At 51.0% G+C, this 16982-nt stretch overlaps 1 pseudogene; it reads left to right on the top strand.

Moving 5' to 3' along the window:
- The first annotated feature begins 1191 nt into the window (after positions 1 to 1191).
- The window catches only part of LOC118577662, a 30468-nt pseudogene continuing 14677 nt past the window's right edge, over positions 1192 to 16982 (top strand).

The raw sequence follows: 16982 nt of genomic DNA, 5'->3' as shown, positions 1-16982 counted from the left end.
AGACAAGACTGCCTGGAGGGAACACTGCCCTGGTACAGAGTTCTCTGCACGTCAACCATGCCACATGCTCAGGCCTTCCGCTGATACTTCCCAAGAGAAGATTCCCGAAAGCATCAACACCTGCTAATTTCTCGTGTGGAACTACATAGCATGTCTGTGATGTTTATTGGGTGTAAAATGGCCTAGGAACAGAATCCTCATATATAAGGGCTCTTGAGAGGGTCATGAACGACCTGTGTGTACTCAGGATACATTCATCTATAGGAGAAAGAAAAACCTCCAAGCAGCAATAGTGCAAATACTGTGGGTTTCTTTTTTCCTCCCAAGTAAACCAAACGTGGAGGTATCTGCTTCAGGGCTGGCATGGTAGTCCCACAGTGGTGCCTACACCACCGCTTGTTTCTTAGTCAGCTTACATGTGGCTTCTACATGGTCACAAATGCCTGCCCCAGCTCCAATAAGCATGTGCATATGACAACCAGCAAAGAAGAGATGAAAAGAGCTTTGCATCCCACAGAAGAACTGTAGATATCTTAAAAGGAAATCTGGAATATACAGTCTTCATTTCAGGTGACTTTGTGCCCAGCCAGGCATCAGGAGCTCAGTGAGAAACATGCTTGGAAACAGCTGGCAACCTCCGGAATCCCATAATCTGCTTCTGTTCCCCGGGAAGGCTGGCTGTGTGTTTCCTGGCACCGAGCCTCCAGCGGCCTTGAATCACTCACTCTTTGTTCTTACGCCTTTCTCGTTCTTGGACATTAGTCCAATTCAACACGATGCCAGACTGCTGTCTGAGCAGACTCTGCACGCAGCACAGAGTCTCCCCTCCGGCCTCCAAAGCCCTGGGCCTTCGGGACCTGCCGTCTGCCACAGCTCTGCGCACCTCTGCCCCACCCTCTGGGCTAGTGCCTGCCAAGACTCCCTCCTCAGCTTTCTGCAGGACTCCATGCTGACCTTGAAGGCCCACTGCCGGAGGATGCCGCATGTGTGTGTCTTCCTCAGTCTCTAGGGAGAATCGACTCCCTTTCTCTGGCCTCCCTTGGGCTTCCGGAGCCTTCCGTCACCTCTCTATTTATAGTTAGAGTCAGGTGGCTCTGGCCTCCACGTTGCTGGGCCTGACTTGGAGAGCGGGTTCTGTCACCTGCCTGGGAAAGCTGGGATTTTCCAAGACAGTCCTGTGTCCCCCTCACCATGCCGATCCCCCGAGATCGGCTCCCACCCCGGGGAGACCCTTACCATGCTCACCCTGCTTGCTGCTTGACCCTCCCTTTGCCCCTGAGCTCCTCATCTCCGACAGACAGCTGGAGCGCCCTGTGCAGGACTTCATTCTCTGTCATCACTCTGGCTTGCAGGGCTGGGGACCAGCGCCCTCCTGCCCCTGCAGGTCAGAGCTCCACGGTCCTGCTCTGTGACCTCGAGTGAGTTACCAGTATTTTCTGAGCTTCTGCCATTTATAACTGACTCCATTCTGACCCAACGCATTGGGGTTTCCAAGAGACCCAAGGACAGGGATAATAGAACCCCATGTTTCTGTGGATTTCAGAGCCCCCTTCCCCTGACCCTCAGAAGTTGAAGGGAAGGATTGCTGTGCCTCTGGACATGGTCCCAAGGGCTGGCAGTGCCCAACCACCTAGCTTAGAGACCACAGAAAGCCACTCTGGCTGAGGGTCCTAAAGGCATTGGTACCAACAGGGAGAACCGGTGTGTGGCGCCCCCTAGTGGACACCAAGAGAATGTCTTCCTGGTCATTCTGTGGTCCAGACAGAAGAATGTCTGAGTCTGAAGTCAGGGTCTATGCTGAGCCTATCACCCACTGCCAACTGAAACAAATTTCATCTCATTCAGCAAACTTCAGTTTCCCCAATCCCCCAAACTGAGATGATACCCCCACACACAGGACCACACCAGGGCTTCCATCGGGAGACTCGGGAGACTAGCCTTGCACAGTGGTGTTTCCCAGGCCTGCAGGGGCAGGGACTTGTTGGGGACCACAGGAAAGAGACAGGGCTTCTGAGTTGTTTCTGAGCGCTCTCTGGGTGCTGTTTCACTGCGACCTTGGACTCTGGCATATTAATCTCTCCCTCCAGCTCTGGGCATTCTCCGAAGTTTTAGCTCTTATTAACATACCTGTCCCAGGAACAAGTTTATAACTGTATCCAATTAACCTTTCTGCCAACAACAATTTGCTATGAGTTCTTCATCAGTGTTCACAGGGATAGCTCTGCTTTCCCTACTCCTGAAAAACAGAAGCATTGCCTATGAGCTACCCCACAATGGCCCTGTGGTCGAGGCTGCAAGACATTGGCCTCTGGGGAGAAGTTGAGGTCTTCCAGGAGCTGTGGCTGCTATGCTGGCTGGACCCTAGGTGAAAGCTGTCTGTTTGGATGTGGGTAGGAGGAAGAGGCCTCCCTGTGTGTGCCAGTAGATGTAAAAGAGGTTCGGTACCTCTGGGTGGAAGGGAACTTTCTGAAATGCATGCTGGGTATGGAAACAGGTTTGGGTTCCTTTGTGTCGAAGCTGGCAATGGGTGATGCAGCCTGAGGGCTTCTGACTGGACCTGCTGCTGGATTGCCTGGGAGCTCTTTGTATTAGGCTGTGTGTACCTTTGGGGGTGACTGGAGATGAGATTGTAACTGCAGTTCTCCCTCTCCCTTAGGATGGGCCTCTCTTACAGTGACCTTTGAACTCATCTCTGATGTCCTAGGGAGATCCGGTGGCCCTAGTGCAGGCAGCGTCCGAGGATCTGCAGGGGATGCCCTCTGAGACCTATGCATGCTATGGCCCACCAGCTTTTACTCAACACCTATTATGAGTGCCTAAAGGTAAACCTCTAGACAGACAGCCCACTGGATAGGGGAGAGGAGGCATGATCCATAGGCTGGCAGGAGAGGAAACAGAGCCCTGGGAGGTGGGCTGAGGCTAGACTAGGTGTGTGTGTGGGGGGCAGATCTGGGGACAAGATCACCTCTTCCCACTCAGGAGTAGGGAAAACAATGAGGGCAACCTGGAGCCTGCGACCGGATCCCAGGCCTGATGCCACCTTGGGGGTGGAAAGACAGAGGCAGCCCAGAGAGTCCCCGTCCCTAGCCAGTCAAACTGGCTTTTTCTCTTCTGTACACTCTCCCTCTGACCTCACCACTGCAGCTTTCCTGCTCGTCACCTGGGAGGTGTACCTCTGTGTCCTTGCCCTTCTGTCCTTTACCCTGGGTCCTTCCTCCTCTTGCCTCCCCCAGGGCTCCGGCCAACACTACCTCCTTTTCCAAGGCTCAGCTCCAAACACCTCTCTCCTTTGGAAGCGCCTCTCACCCCAGTTCTGCTCCATCTCCCGGCCTGGCCCCTGGTGGGACCTCTGCCCACACCAAGGCTCCCTGGCCCAGCATGTTGCCGTCCCTCCCGGAACAGGCTCTGCTGAAGTTACTTCTTCTGTTTTACAAAGGACAGCAGGAGGCTGGTACGGTTTTCATGGAGCTGCAGAGCTGCGTGCCTGCATGGGATTTGTGCTTTAGAAGTTCACCAAGGCGGCTGGCAGAGGCAGGTGAGGGCACAGGGCTTCTGTGATTGCTAGGCAGGGAGGCTGTAAGGGGAGGGGAGTGGGGGCCTTCTCATGGTACAGCCTTTGCTTGATCTGAGCCTGGCCCAGCACAGAAGTCATGTGTCTGACTCCCCACCTCCCACCCCCAGCCAGGCGAATAAAAATCAGATTTCTCAGATGTGTGTAATAGGCTTTCAGGTGCCAGGGGCAGGATTCTTAAAGAATTTCTAAAGTGCACAAAAAAGTCATAATGTAAAATTTATCATCTTAGCCCCACCTCCCTCCTTTAGAGTCAAGGCCTTGCTCTGTAGCCCAGGTTGGCCTTGAGTAAGAGATCTTCCCACGTGCAAGAATTGCAAATTGGAACCCCTGTCTTGGGTTCATACTGATTTTTTTTTTTTTTTTTTTTTTTTTTTAAGGATCTCATCTGCTCAGGCTGGCTCTCTCTTTTTTTTTTTTTTTCAATGCATTCAAGGATGACCTTGAACTTCTGATCCTCTTGCTTCTGTTTGATTTATGCAATGCTGGGGACTGAACCTAGGCCCTTGTGCATGATAGGTAAGCATTCTACCAACTGAGCCGTATCCCCAGCTTCAATTTTAACTGCTTCTTGTTTTGTTTCGAGACAGGGACTCACCTGTGTTGCTCTGGCTGGCCTCAGACTCACAGAGATCCACTACCTCTGCCTCACAAGAACTGGGGTTAAGGCGTGTGCTCCAACACCCAGCAACTGTTCTTACACATGTATTGAATTTGTGCATGGGGGTGGGTGAGTGTCCGAATGTATGCGGGCACAGGCATGCCACGGCGTGTATGAAGATTGGAGGACAGATTTTAGGAGCTGGTTCTCTCCTTCCTCTGTGTGGATCCCGGTGGCACTTGCAAACGTTTGGTCCTTGTTTTTGTGTTCGGTTCAGTAGTAAACAGATTCAGTTGTGCATCAGGTCTCTGGAGCTTTCCTATGGTGCAAGGCTGAACCTCTGCACCTGCTACACAGAGCCTCCCATCTTTCCCATCCCCCTTTCCTGACTTTGGCCCCATCCTTCTGTTTCAGTGTTTGTAAGAGACTACTTTCTGCCTCCTCTAAGGGAATCCTACACTATCTGTCTTCTGTGACTCGAAGGCTATACATTTTAATCTTCACGTAGTTCTGAAGCATTTGTACTGGGTCAGGTTTGGGAACCAGTGACTTGTCACCCAAGCTGATGAGACCCTCACCCTGTTTTCTACCCTTAGGAGTAAAACCAAATCCTGAGCCTTTAGTGAGGATTCCCTGTGACTTCTATGGGTAATTTCTCTCAGACAGGCCATCAAAGTCTACCCTAGTCAGATCAGGCTAAGAACTCAACATCCCAAATTAGAATTAATTTTCAAGACCTGCATTTTTGTGGTGGTTTTGGATGCTGGCTACTCAGAGTGTGATCCTGCATCCTTTGGAGCTGCTTAGAAAAGTCCTCCAGGCCCCACCTCTACTGCAGCATTTCAATGAGTGTGTTAGCCAGCTCCTGGGGGCTTGTGAGGATGGGGGGGATGGGGGAGAGGGCTGGGAGCTGGGTCAGTGGAGGAGAGGGGACTTGCCAAGAGTTGGGGACAGAGACCTGACACCAGAGCTCCACCCCTTACTCCCACACCAGGAGGGCAGAGAGGCTGGTGGAGAGCCTAGGCTGATGGGGGGCTTGGCCTACTCCATGGCTTTGAATAAACTGTTTCGATATGCCTGTCAAAAGCTTCCTGGTGCCTTAGCTCCTGCTCCTCACCCTAGGCCTGCCCAGGCCACCCTAGGCCTCAGCTACAATTTCCCAGCACTGTGGGAACATGGCCTTGCACTGGCCCTTCTTTTTAGAATCTGTCTATAATCCTCCCAGCAGGGCACCTAATCTGCTGGGACAGTAGGAGTTTTCCTGTGCAGTCATATTTTGTCATAATGGTTTACAGAGCACCAAGGAAGGGTTTCACGGCCATAACATTGCTCAGTCCCCACAGAGGCCTAGGAGGTTGGCAGAGGGTGAGTCTTGGGATGGTTGAAGATGCTACCATGTCCCACTTGTAGTGAGTGCCCAAGTCATTTGAGCTTGAGATTCTGTCAGGGCTGAGCTCCTCATCCAGGCACCTATGTTTTTTGCTCTTTTGTCTTTCCCAGGGGACAGGGAAAGGTGCATATGACTAGGACCTAGGATTTGAGCTTAGGGTTATGCATGCCCAGATCCCGAATTCATAATTGCTGAGCCCAGCCTCTTCTCCCTGTTTTCAGACAAGAATCTGCACAAGCCAGCCTGAGCACGTGAGGATCCCTGCGGACTGGCTTTCAGCCACCCTGACTCCTCCTGGGACTGTCATCTCAGCAGTAACCATCACTGAGGAACCTGGTCCCAGGAGCTGGAGTCTCATGAGCTCAGCACCACGAGGAAAAGATGGAAAGTGACACCTTCTGGTCCCAAGGCTCTGTGCAGGGGCAGGGTGGTGGCGGGGGTGCAGATCGGACACCTGGGCCTGGGAGGTGGCCTGGTGCAGCAACTGTCACATCAGGAGGTGGCAGGAATGGAAGCTGACAGCATGGGTAGAGGCACGTGCCCTTCCAAGCACTGTGGGGTGCCTGTCACAGCCAGGATGGAGGCTGAGGCAGGGCAGGTAGGGGTGCAGAGCACATGGGACAGCACCTGGCTAGCCAGGCAGGGCCTGTGCTGGCTGCCACACAGTGATCGGAGGCACAGGAGTGACAAGCAATGATTGAAATGGTAGCTGGAACCCTCCCTAGCTGCAAACTGCAGTGAGTGACTTCTCCTGGACTTCAGTTCCTGACTCTAATGGGTGTGTGTGTGTGTGTGTGTGTGTGTGTGTGTGTGTGTGTGTGTCATAGTACCTCTTACCCTGCTGGGAGCCTTTGGGGCGCCAGTATACATGAAGTACCTAGTGCCTGGCACGCCTTCTCATGTGGGTTGGCTGAGATGAAGAGAAGCAATTTACACCTGGCTGCTGTGAGGGGCAGGTGAATTCCATCTGGGGGAAATGCATGGTGACAAGTGTACAGCAAGCTCTGTTGGTAATTGGTATTATTATCAGGAACAGGCCAGCTACATAATTTGCAGAGCTCAATGCAAAAGGAAATGCAGGGCTCTCACATGTAACTGATTAAACGCTCCGAAACTGTGAGGCCGGTAAGGTTGGCATAGTAGGTAAAGGTGTTTGCCACCAACCCTGGCATTAATTGGATCCCCAGGATCCACTGGGAGAGCTGGCCCTGACAAGTTGTTCTCTGACTTTCTACATGTGCACTGTGGCAGGTGCACGCATGTGTGCATGTACACACACACAATGTTTTTAAATATAAAGTAATAACAACAACAACAACAACAACAATAATAATAATAATTGCAAGACAATGGCTACAGAGCTGAGCTGGCAGCAGGGTCTGTCTGAGCATACATACCTGCTGGATTTGGTGAGGAGACAAGATACCCAGGTTCTTATACTGAGCTTATCTGTGCTGAGTTAAGGATTCGCCGGCCCTGTCTCCTGGTCTCCAGATCATTCTGGTAAAACTCTGTGTATAGTGGGAGCCTCTGGCCTTCTTCCCTTCCAGATTCACCACTTAGCATGAGAGAGCAGACTCCTTGAGGTTAAGGCACAGGACCCTGCCTCATGGACTTTTCCTGGAGGGATGTGAGCAAGTGGCTGCTCACCCCAGACAGGTCACTAGTGACTGACTGATGTAATGATTCCAACGGGGAGCTTATGTGGGCGGCACCCCCAAACAGTCACATCACTGAAAAGTCTCATCAGCACAATGTAAGAACCGCCCCCCCCCATACCCACTAGACCACACGCAACTCAGGCAGAATTACATGCAGCAGGTAGGGAGGCTCGGGAAGGCTCAGCTGCGGTCTCAAGTGGGTGGGGTCTGGTGACTCTCACCTCTTCTATGAAAGAATGTCTGTAGGCCCGATCTTGTGTGTGTGTGTGTGTGTGTGTGTGTGTGTGTGTGTGTGTGTGTGTGTGCAAGCATATGGAAACCAGAAGTCAGTATCTCCACCTTATTTTCAATTGTATGTATTGTTAGTGTGTGTGCATGTGTGGTATGTATGCGCACTATGATGTATGGAGGACAGAGGACAGCTCTCAGGAGTTGGTTCTCTCCTTCCACTGTGGTGTCTGGGACTCGAACTCAGCTCCTTAGGCTTGTGTGGCAAATGCCTGTACTCACTGAGCTATCACCTCACTAGACTCTTTACACTTTTTTGTTTTTCGAGACTGGGTTTCTCACTGAAACTGGAGCTCACTGGCTGCCTAGGCTGGCCAGTAAGCACTGGGGATCTTCCTGTCTCTACCTCCAAGGGCTGTGGTTCCAGATGCATGCCGCCACATCCGGCTTTTTATATGACTGCTGGGGACCCAAACTCAAGACCTCATGCTTGTGCAGAAAGTGCTTTACCCACTGAGCCAGCTCCCCCGTCTCAACAGAACCAGTCCCGAAGGTCTCTTGTGAGCAGTCCTAGCTGCTTTGATGAGTATCCTGGGGGCTGGGTGTTCCACAACAGAGCCTGTGAAATCATCCTATACCCTCTCCAAGAGGGCAAGCCCAAGGGTACATAGGACCCTGTCAGAGTGCACTCTGATGACCCAGAACAACCTTAGACAGCACAGGGCCTCCAGGGCCCCATGGTAGCAGAGGGTGTGCAGAGGAGGGAAGGGTGGGAAGGACCGTGTACATGTGTTAGCCTGGGCTGTCCCTGGGGGTGGGGACGGGGGTGGTTCTGTTCTCTTGGTGTCTCTGTGTTTTCTCCAATAGCAGGGATTGCTTTTGTAATAGCAGGCAAAACCCATAAACAAGCTCTATTCAAGAAAAAGCACTGTTCTCATAGGAACCAGGAAGACAGGCCCCCGGTGCAGAGTACATTCAAGGAGAAAATAAAAGCCATGGGGATGGTTAAATTACAATAATTCATCTATACTAACCCTTCATAGCTCACCCCCTCCACAAAAGCCTGGTGTGAGAGGCTAGGACTGAGTTCTCCTGGGCTGGCTGGTGTGTGTGTGTGTGTGTGTGTGTGTGTGTGTGTGTGTGTATCTAAGTGTGATGGTGTTTGTGAGTGACCGAGTGTGGGAGGTGGGGGACAGTTGCTCTTTCCAGGAGCTGGACCCAAAGTGTCCTCTGTGATGCTGAGTGGCAGGATGACCCAGAAAGAACATAGGCTTTGGAACAGGGCAGAATGGTGTCTGAATCCCAGCCCCACCAAACCTGTCACGATGCTTCCCTAAGCAGCTGCTCCCTGGTGTGTAGAAGAGAGAGCTCAGCATCTAAATTGCAGGATTATGGTTCTGACAGTGAAAGAAAACCAACTGGTCCCTAGTGCCTAGTAGATATTCAACCAGTGGAGACTCCTCCGCTCCACTCCCTGACACATCTTACCATTGCATGGAACTTTGACATCTTCAGAGGCTAGATTCATCATGACCTGCGCCCTGACCCTTGTGAACAGGACTGATGTGAGAGGACTGATGGCACTCTGGGGGGCCAGGGTCTGGAGTCCCTGGTCCACTCTGGTCACTATCTGTGCTTCAAGACGGCTGGAAGTCAAGCCCTTGATAGGAGCATGGAAGGAGCCATTTGGTGGAGCGTGGAGACCCCTAGTGGTCTCACCAGATACTGCACTTCTCCGGCTGCAAAAATGTCTTGGACGTGTCCTTCCTTACCTATTGGTAGATGAAGATAGGAGATAATTATCAGTCCTAAGAATCCACTGCCAGATGCAGCAGAGGTCAGGCCATTCTATTTCTACTTCTTGCCCCCATAAAAATTCATATAGAAAAGGGGCTTTGGCAAGATACCCTTACAGTCCATGGGAGTGATGTTCTACCAGGCACCTATGGAATGTGCGGGATCTGAAAATTCATATGATTTTTCAAAGATCACAACTTGCTCAATAAATTGAGTCTGAAGTCACATTCCCTTCCTCCTCAGCAGGCATGATGAAAACCCCTAGACTCGTGCTTACACAGGCTGGTCCTTGTGGTGTACCAGCCACTGGGAGAAACTCTTCATGTATGGCTTCTCATCCCATTCCCCACAGAGCAGAGACTATGAGCTTAGTAAGCAGCTCATGTTCCAGGTGTGGCTGCTGTTTGGCACACCTGTAGAATGTAGAGTGGAGATTTGAACCCAGGACCACTGGGCTCCAGAGCCCAAGCTCTTGTTCATGAGTCAATGCCTGCCTAACAGGGACTCACAAAGCACATTACTCATAACTCTGGGTCTCAGAGTCCTCGTTGGCCAAGCCAGACGTCCTGTTTGTTTCTGCTTTGGTGACTGAGGGTGCTGGTTCCCAGGCCAGGCTGGGCTTTGGACTTATTACCCGTGTTCTCTGTGTCTGGGCTTTCAAAAGGCTTCCTAGATTGTTCTAATGAGGATCAGAGCCCAGAATGAAAACAACACTGTTCTGCTCAGTGTGAAGCCTGTGGAGCTGGAAACAGTGGTGTATGTCTGCAATCCCAGTACTCAGGAAGCAGAAGCAGGAAGAGCCATAGTTCAAGACCAGCCTTGGCTCTATGAGAACTTGTCTAAAAAACTACCTTTCCAAAGCCTTTGGGGTCTCCACCCAGGTCTTCTCAACTACCTTATAGATGAAATCACACCTGTAACATGTACAAGTGGACACAGCTCAGCAAAACTGCAAGGTTTTGCAAGCACTACCAGCAGATGGACAAATGTTCTCCCCCCTCAACCCCCGCCAGAAACCCTGTTCCCATTAGCAGGCGTTCCTCACTTCCCACTCACCCCTAGCCCTACAACTCAAATCTGCTTCCTGTGTCTATGGACTCGTGGAATCATAAAAGATGTGCTCTTTTTAAAATTGCATTTCTGGGGCTGAAGAGATGGCTCAGTGGTTAGGAGCACTTTGCACTGCAAAGGACCCAAGTTCAGTTCCCAGCACTAATGTCAGGCAGCTGGCTCCTGCCTATAACTCCAGCTTCAGGGGATCAGACGCCCTCTTCTGGCTTCTTTGGGCACCAGCACACACATGTGACATATATTCACATAGACAATATATATACATTAAAATAATTTTTTAAAAAATCATGTGTGTGTGTGTGTGTGTGTGTGTGTGTGTGTGTGTGTGTGTGAGAGAGAGAGAGAGAGAGAGAGAGAGAGAGAGAGAGAGAGAGAGAGAGAGAGAGAGAGAGAGAGATGCTACAGCGTGCATGTGAATCTCAGAGGACAACTTTGTGGAGTCAGTTCTCTCCTTCCATATTTATGTGGGTTCTAGGGACTGAACTTAGGTCCCCAGACACAGAGTAAGCACTTGGGAGGCACTTGCTTAGTGAATTGCTCTCCCTGCCTGCTTACTTCGCTCCTTGGATGGTAAGCCTCTTAACCCACACAGATCTGCCCTGGTGGCTTAGGCTTGGAGCGGCTAGTGAGAGGGCCATATTACTTTAATCAGGTAATCAGATTATTCCCCTCCTTGGCATCTGGCAGAGATCAGAGCATTAGGCAAAGGGAAATGAAAGCATAAAGCACCCATCCCACTGGGCAGATATTTATCAAGTGCCTGCTATACACAGGCCGAAGGCCCCAGCTCGGCAATGCAGCATGCCCCCAGGCTTAGCACAATGAAGCCTCCGTCACCTGTCCCCCCACCCTGTCCCCCCACCCTGTCCTCCCCATCCTGTCCTCCCCACCCTGTCCCCCCACCCTGTCCCCCCACCCTGACCCCCCTGGCCCCCACCCTGGCCCCCCACCCTGGCCCCCTACCCTGGCCCCCCCCTGTCCCCTACCCTGTCCTCCCCACCCTGTCCCCCCTACCCTGTCCCCCACCCTGTCCCCCCTCCCCCCACCCTGTCCCCCACCCTGGCCCCCACCCTGTCCCCCCCACCCTGTCCCCCCACCCTGTCCCCCTCCCTGTCCTCATAGCTCACATCTATCACCATAAAGTGTCGAGTTGAGCATTTCACATGGAATCTCTCACCTGACCCTCACAACAGCAGGTACAGGAATAGGAGACTTTGTTGGCTCACATACTGAAGGTTGGTAGACTTCAAGTGTGGTGTGGTCAAGGCTCCCTGTCTCTCTGCTTTCCTTACATCCCATGGCTTCCTTGGTGACTGTGAGGTGGCCACCAGGGGCAGCCAGGCAGAATGCTTCCTTATTCTGTTCCCACAAATTAGAGATGCTGCTTTCCAAGATTACCTTTCAACAATGAGGAGGATGTTCACCCCCAAACCATAAATGAGTCTTGCATTACATTTTATTATCCCAGATTGACTTAGAGCTACCCATCCACTGATGCAGGGGTCCTCCATTCTGACTGATGGAACATCAAAATCACCCTGTGAGTTCTGGAGAAAATACAAAGTATTGACACTGAGGACTACGTTAAGGACAATCTCCCTATTAAGTTAGGATGCTGGTGGTGACCCCAGGCACCAAGGTTTTAAGAAAGCATCCTAAAAATGTCTAGCACATAAGGAAAGCTTTGGGGTTAGAATTTGGACACCATTTCCAAAGGAGGTCATAACCCTGGGATGAGAGCCCCAGACAGAACAAATGAAGACATTCATCAGAAAACATCATACCCATAGCCCGTTGCTAGACCCCACTGCCCAGTGTGTACCAGTAATTAATAATTTTTTAAATCCTGTAATTTTCTTGTGAATAGCATAATTATATTGCTTGGCAATTTGTGTGTGTGCTAAGAGCATTAATTTGCTAAATGTAAACATCTAAATCTATGCCGCAATTATTGTAAACCATGTTAGCATGCCTTGATTTTTAATATCCGGGAGCTTCTCCCTTTATAAGGTGTCCAGGAGCAGGGAATGTGGCTCAGTCAACAAAGCACTTGCCTTGTGAGCATGAGGGCCCGAGTTTCGCCCCCAGAACCCACATTTTTCAAACAAGGCAGGCGCGGAACAAACCTGCGCTCCCAGAGTTTGTGAGGCAGAGATAGGTGGATCACTGGGGCTCACTGGCCAGCCAGCCTAGGCGACTTGGTGAGTTCCAGGACACTGAGAGACACTGCTAAAAACCAAGGTAGATAGTACTTGAGGAATGACGTCTGAGGTTGTCCTACACACACACACACACACACACACACACACACACACACACACACACACGAAGGGGCCCAAGACTTCTTCAGCTTCTAGAGATTCCATGCCTGATGTTCAGCCACAGGCTGAGCTGTACAGCCCTAAACACATCCCTACTGTGGAAGTTGTCAGACTTGATCCCATTTCTCCACTGCCCTAGAGTGCCATTACACCTGGTCCCTTGGCCATGTAGTAGGTCGGATATTCCCTCAACCCCTTGACTGTGACCTTATTATGCAGTTTGCACCGAAACGGTGAGCCGAGAGGTAGGAAGAGGTTAAACAGGTCCCATGTGGCTGCGGCCCATCAGCCTGCACCTGGGATGGTTCGTTGTATGGATGCACTGGACTGAGCTAAGGGATACCCAGATAACTGATAGACACAATTGGTGGGTGTGTCTGGAAGGGGGCCTCTGGAAGAGGTTAGCATCGGACTCTCTAGGTGACCACCCATTGTAGTTACTTTCCTTGTTTCTTGTTGGACAAAATATCCAACAAAAGCAACTTAAGAGGGGAAGGTTTGGCGCTGGAGAGACAGCTCAGCAGTTAAGAGCACTGGCTGCTCTTCCAGAGGACCTGAGTTCAATTCCCAGCAACCATATGGTGGCTCACAACCATCTATAGTGGGATCTGATGCCCTTTTGTGGCATGCAGGCATACATGCAAATAGAGCACACACACAAACACACACACACACACTCACACACACACACACACACACACACACACACTAACTAAATCTTGTTTGTTTGTTTGTTTTGTAGACAGGGTTTCTCTGTGCAGTTTTGGAACCTGTCCTGGACCTTGCTCTGTAGACCAGGCTGGTCTTGAATTCACAGAGATGCGCCTGGCTCTGCCTCTTAAGTGCTGGGATTAAAGGCGTTTGCCACCACCTCCGCCTCCGCTGCCGCCGCCGCTGCCGCCACCACCACCACCACCACCACCACCACCACCACCACCACCACCACCCAGCAATAAATCTTTTTTAAAAAAAGAAGAAGGAAAGAGTTTATTCTGGCTCACAGTTTGAGGGTACAGACCACCGTGGTGGGGAAATCATGGAGGAAGGAGTGTGAAGGGGGCTGGGCACACTGCATCCAGAGTCAGGAAACAGAGGGAGATGGACGCTTGTGCTCAGCTCACGTTTGTCTTTCTATTCAGCCCAGGCCCCCAGCCTGTGGATGGTGCTGTCCACAGTCAGGGTGTGTCTTCCCACCTCAATGAACCTAATCTGGAAACTCCCTCACAGACAGACATACTCAGAGCCTTGTCTCCATGGTGACTCTAAGTCAATTGATAAGATTGACCATCATGTCACCCTCCCAGTGGGGGTGGACAGCAGCCTGTACTCCAAGGGCCTGGACTGAAAGAAAAGGGGGGAGGTGAGCTCTCTCTACAGCCAGGCTGACATTTTGTCCTCCTCTGGGATATCCACACTTCTGATTCTTGTTCTTTTGCTCATAGGCCAAAGCACACCACCAGCTTCTCTGGGGCAGCAGCTTGCAGGGGACACACAGTGGGACTCTGGCCTCCAGAGTCATGTGAGTCAATCTCCACCATAAGCTTGTGCATGTGCATGTGCACACTATTGGCTGACCCAGGACCATGGGAAGAGACGGGACCCTGTGCTGTGCCGGGTGCCATGGTGACCTGAGAAGCTCTGAGGGGATTAGCCAACTCCCTTCTGGATGCATCTGGAAGGGCATTTCAGAGTGGGCTAACAAAGGGGGACGCCCTGCCTCTTAACTAAAGGTGTCCTCTTCCTGTCTTCTAGAGGTGAACAGTGGCTTCTTCCTCACTCCGCTATGGCCATGTTGTTCTTTCTCACTGTGATCCCAAAGCAGAAAATCCGGCCAACCATGGGCCAAAACTCTTGAGACCTTGAGCCAAGAAACTTCCGTCCTGAAACCTGTCTCTCAGGCATTCTTCACAGAAATGAAAATTGACCGAGACACCTGCTTCCTGGAGCAGAGTCACAAAGTCAAGCAAGACTGCCGTAGAGGGCAAGAATACTAGATCACTGTTTTGAAGCACTTAGCTTTGAGATGTTGGTTACACAGCACCATTGCAGCATTAGCTACCTAATACACATTCTTAGAGTAGGCTGGAGGTAGATACTCAGCCTTAATGATTTTTTACCTCAGAGGAATTTAACCGCTGAGCCCAAAGGCACAGAGTGACTGAACAGAGAGGCTTTCCCTTTTGGTGCCCAGTGATCACAGCTAGCCTTTTGAAGGTGTGGCCAAGTCTTAGTCAAGGATAGAGATTCTGCACCCCAATATTTAAAAATTATAACAACCTAACTCCATCTCATCTTCTATGTGGCCTTGGATAGGTTTCTAAATGTCTCTGGGGCCTCAGTTTCCTTATCTGCAGAAGGGGACATCTACACAGAGCAGGATGTGGTCCACAGTAACCATCAGAGAATCAGGAGGCACTCTGCCCACACATTTCTCTCAGTAACTAGCCAGGGTCTGATCATTTTTTAAAAGATTCATTTATGTATTTATTTGAGTGCTCTATCTGCACGTACATCTTTATGCCAGAAGAGGGCATCAGATCTCATTATAAATGGTTGTGAGCCACCATGTGGATGCTGGGAATTGAACTCAGGACCTCTGGAAGAGGAGCCAGTGCTCTTAACCTCTGCGCCATCTCTTCAGCCCCAGGTCTTATCTTTCTTAGGAACTGAAGTAAAGAGAGATCTACTGACCAATATTCTGTCTCCACTACTGTGGTGGATTGAATGAGAAAGGTCCTTCATGGTCTTGGGCATTTGGACACTTGGTCTCCAGTTGGTGGCACTGTTTGGGGAGGCGCCGCCTTGTTGCGCGGACCACAGCATCACCGGGGATGCCTTGCGAATTAAAATCCTATCGACACTTCCGGTTTGCTCTCTGCTTTGTGTTTTCGGTCCTGTCTGGACTTGCAGCTTTCTGTTACTGCGCCATGGCTGCACTCTGTTGCTTCTGCTCTGCCTCATGGACTCAGACTCCTCTGTAACCATAATCCAAATAAACTCTTCTAGAAATTGACCTAGCAAGGTGTTTTATCACAGCAACTGAAAAGTAACTGATACAACTACTCACGTCTATTACTGTGTGTGTGTGTGTGTGTGTGTGTGTGTGTGTGTGTGTGTGTGTGTGTGTAGAGGTCAAAGGACAACCTCAGGTGTTGTTCCTCAGATACCAGCCATTTTTTTTCTTTGAGACAGTGTCTCTCACTGGCCCAGAACTCCCCAAGCAGGTTGTGTGACTGGCCATCCAGCCCCAGAGACCTTCCTGTCTCCACCTCCCCAGTGTTGGGATTACAAGTAAGCATTGTCATGTCTGGCCTTTTATAAGTAAGTTCTGGGACTTGAATTCAGGTCCTTATGTTTACACTTTGCTGGCTGAATCATTTCTCCATGCTTGGCTCACCTCTGGCAACCATGGAGTAGCTGAGTGTAGGAATAGCATGGTAGGGCGGAAGCAGACTAAATCGTGTAAAGCTAGTGTTCCCTTGGTGTCAGGTAGCTTTGAACTGGGCTGAGGACTAGTTGGTCCATGGGGACTTCTCTGAGATTGGCTGGGGGGAGGAGGAGCAAGTTCCCTGGGTTGATGTGTGTGTTCTGGAATTGCCTTCCAGATTCTGAGGCTCAGTTTACTCTAAAGTGAAAGGGGGATGCTGCTGGGAAGTGAGTCAGAGCCTCCTGTCCAGTCTCCTCTTGCTGCCTGTAGCAAGGCCCCTCCTTCCCAAGGGGAGCCTGAGCCCTGCTGAGCTGGCAGATCCTGGGGGCCCTGACATCTGTGTCCACAACCCCATGCCAGTACAAAGCTGGTCTCACCAGGCCGTGGTGGCGCACGCCTTTAATTCCAGCACTGGGAAGGCAGAGACAGGCAGATCTTTGTGAGTTTGAGGCCAGCCTGGTCTACAGAGCAAGATCTAGGAAAGGCGCAAAGCTACGCGGAGAAACCCTGTCTTGAAAAACCAAAACAAAAAACAACAACAAAAACAAAAAACAAAAAACAAAGCTGGTCTCTAAAAGGCAAGGATAGGTGCAGGGCTTTCTCTGGAGAGCAGTGTGCCCAGGGCCTGACCTCTAGGCTAGGCCCAGTAGGGCTCCAAAGCCCTATGCTGGGAGTAGGGGTGGGGAGGGGGTCTCTGCTGATGGAGAGGGTTGGCAGAGCCCTGGGCTAGGCTCAGAGGAATCAGAGAGAATATCCCAACTCTGGTCACTTTGCTCTGGGAGTCTGTTTTCTTGAAATGAGACTCATATTCTCATGTATCTTGGACCTGCACAGATGTCCCCCGTGGGGGTTGGGATGGGAAAAAAGGACTCTTGCTAAATGGCAAGGATTCAAGGACCCAGAGGCTGCTCTTGG

Source organism: Onychomys torridus, chromosome 1, assembly GCF_903995425.1.
Source record: "Onychomys torridus chromosome 1, mOncTor1.1, whole genome shotgun sequence".
Taxonomy (NCBI): Eukaryota; Metazoa; Chordata; class Mammalia; order Rodentia; family Cricetidae; genus Onychomys; species Onychomys torridus.
The sequence above is the reverse complement of the archived record's forward strand: the minus strand, read 5'-3'. Positions and strand labels throughout refer to the sequence as shown.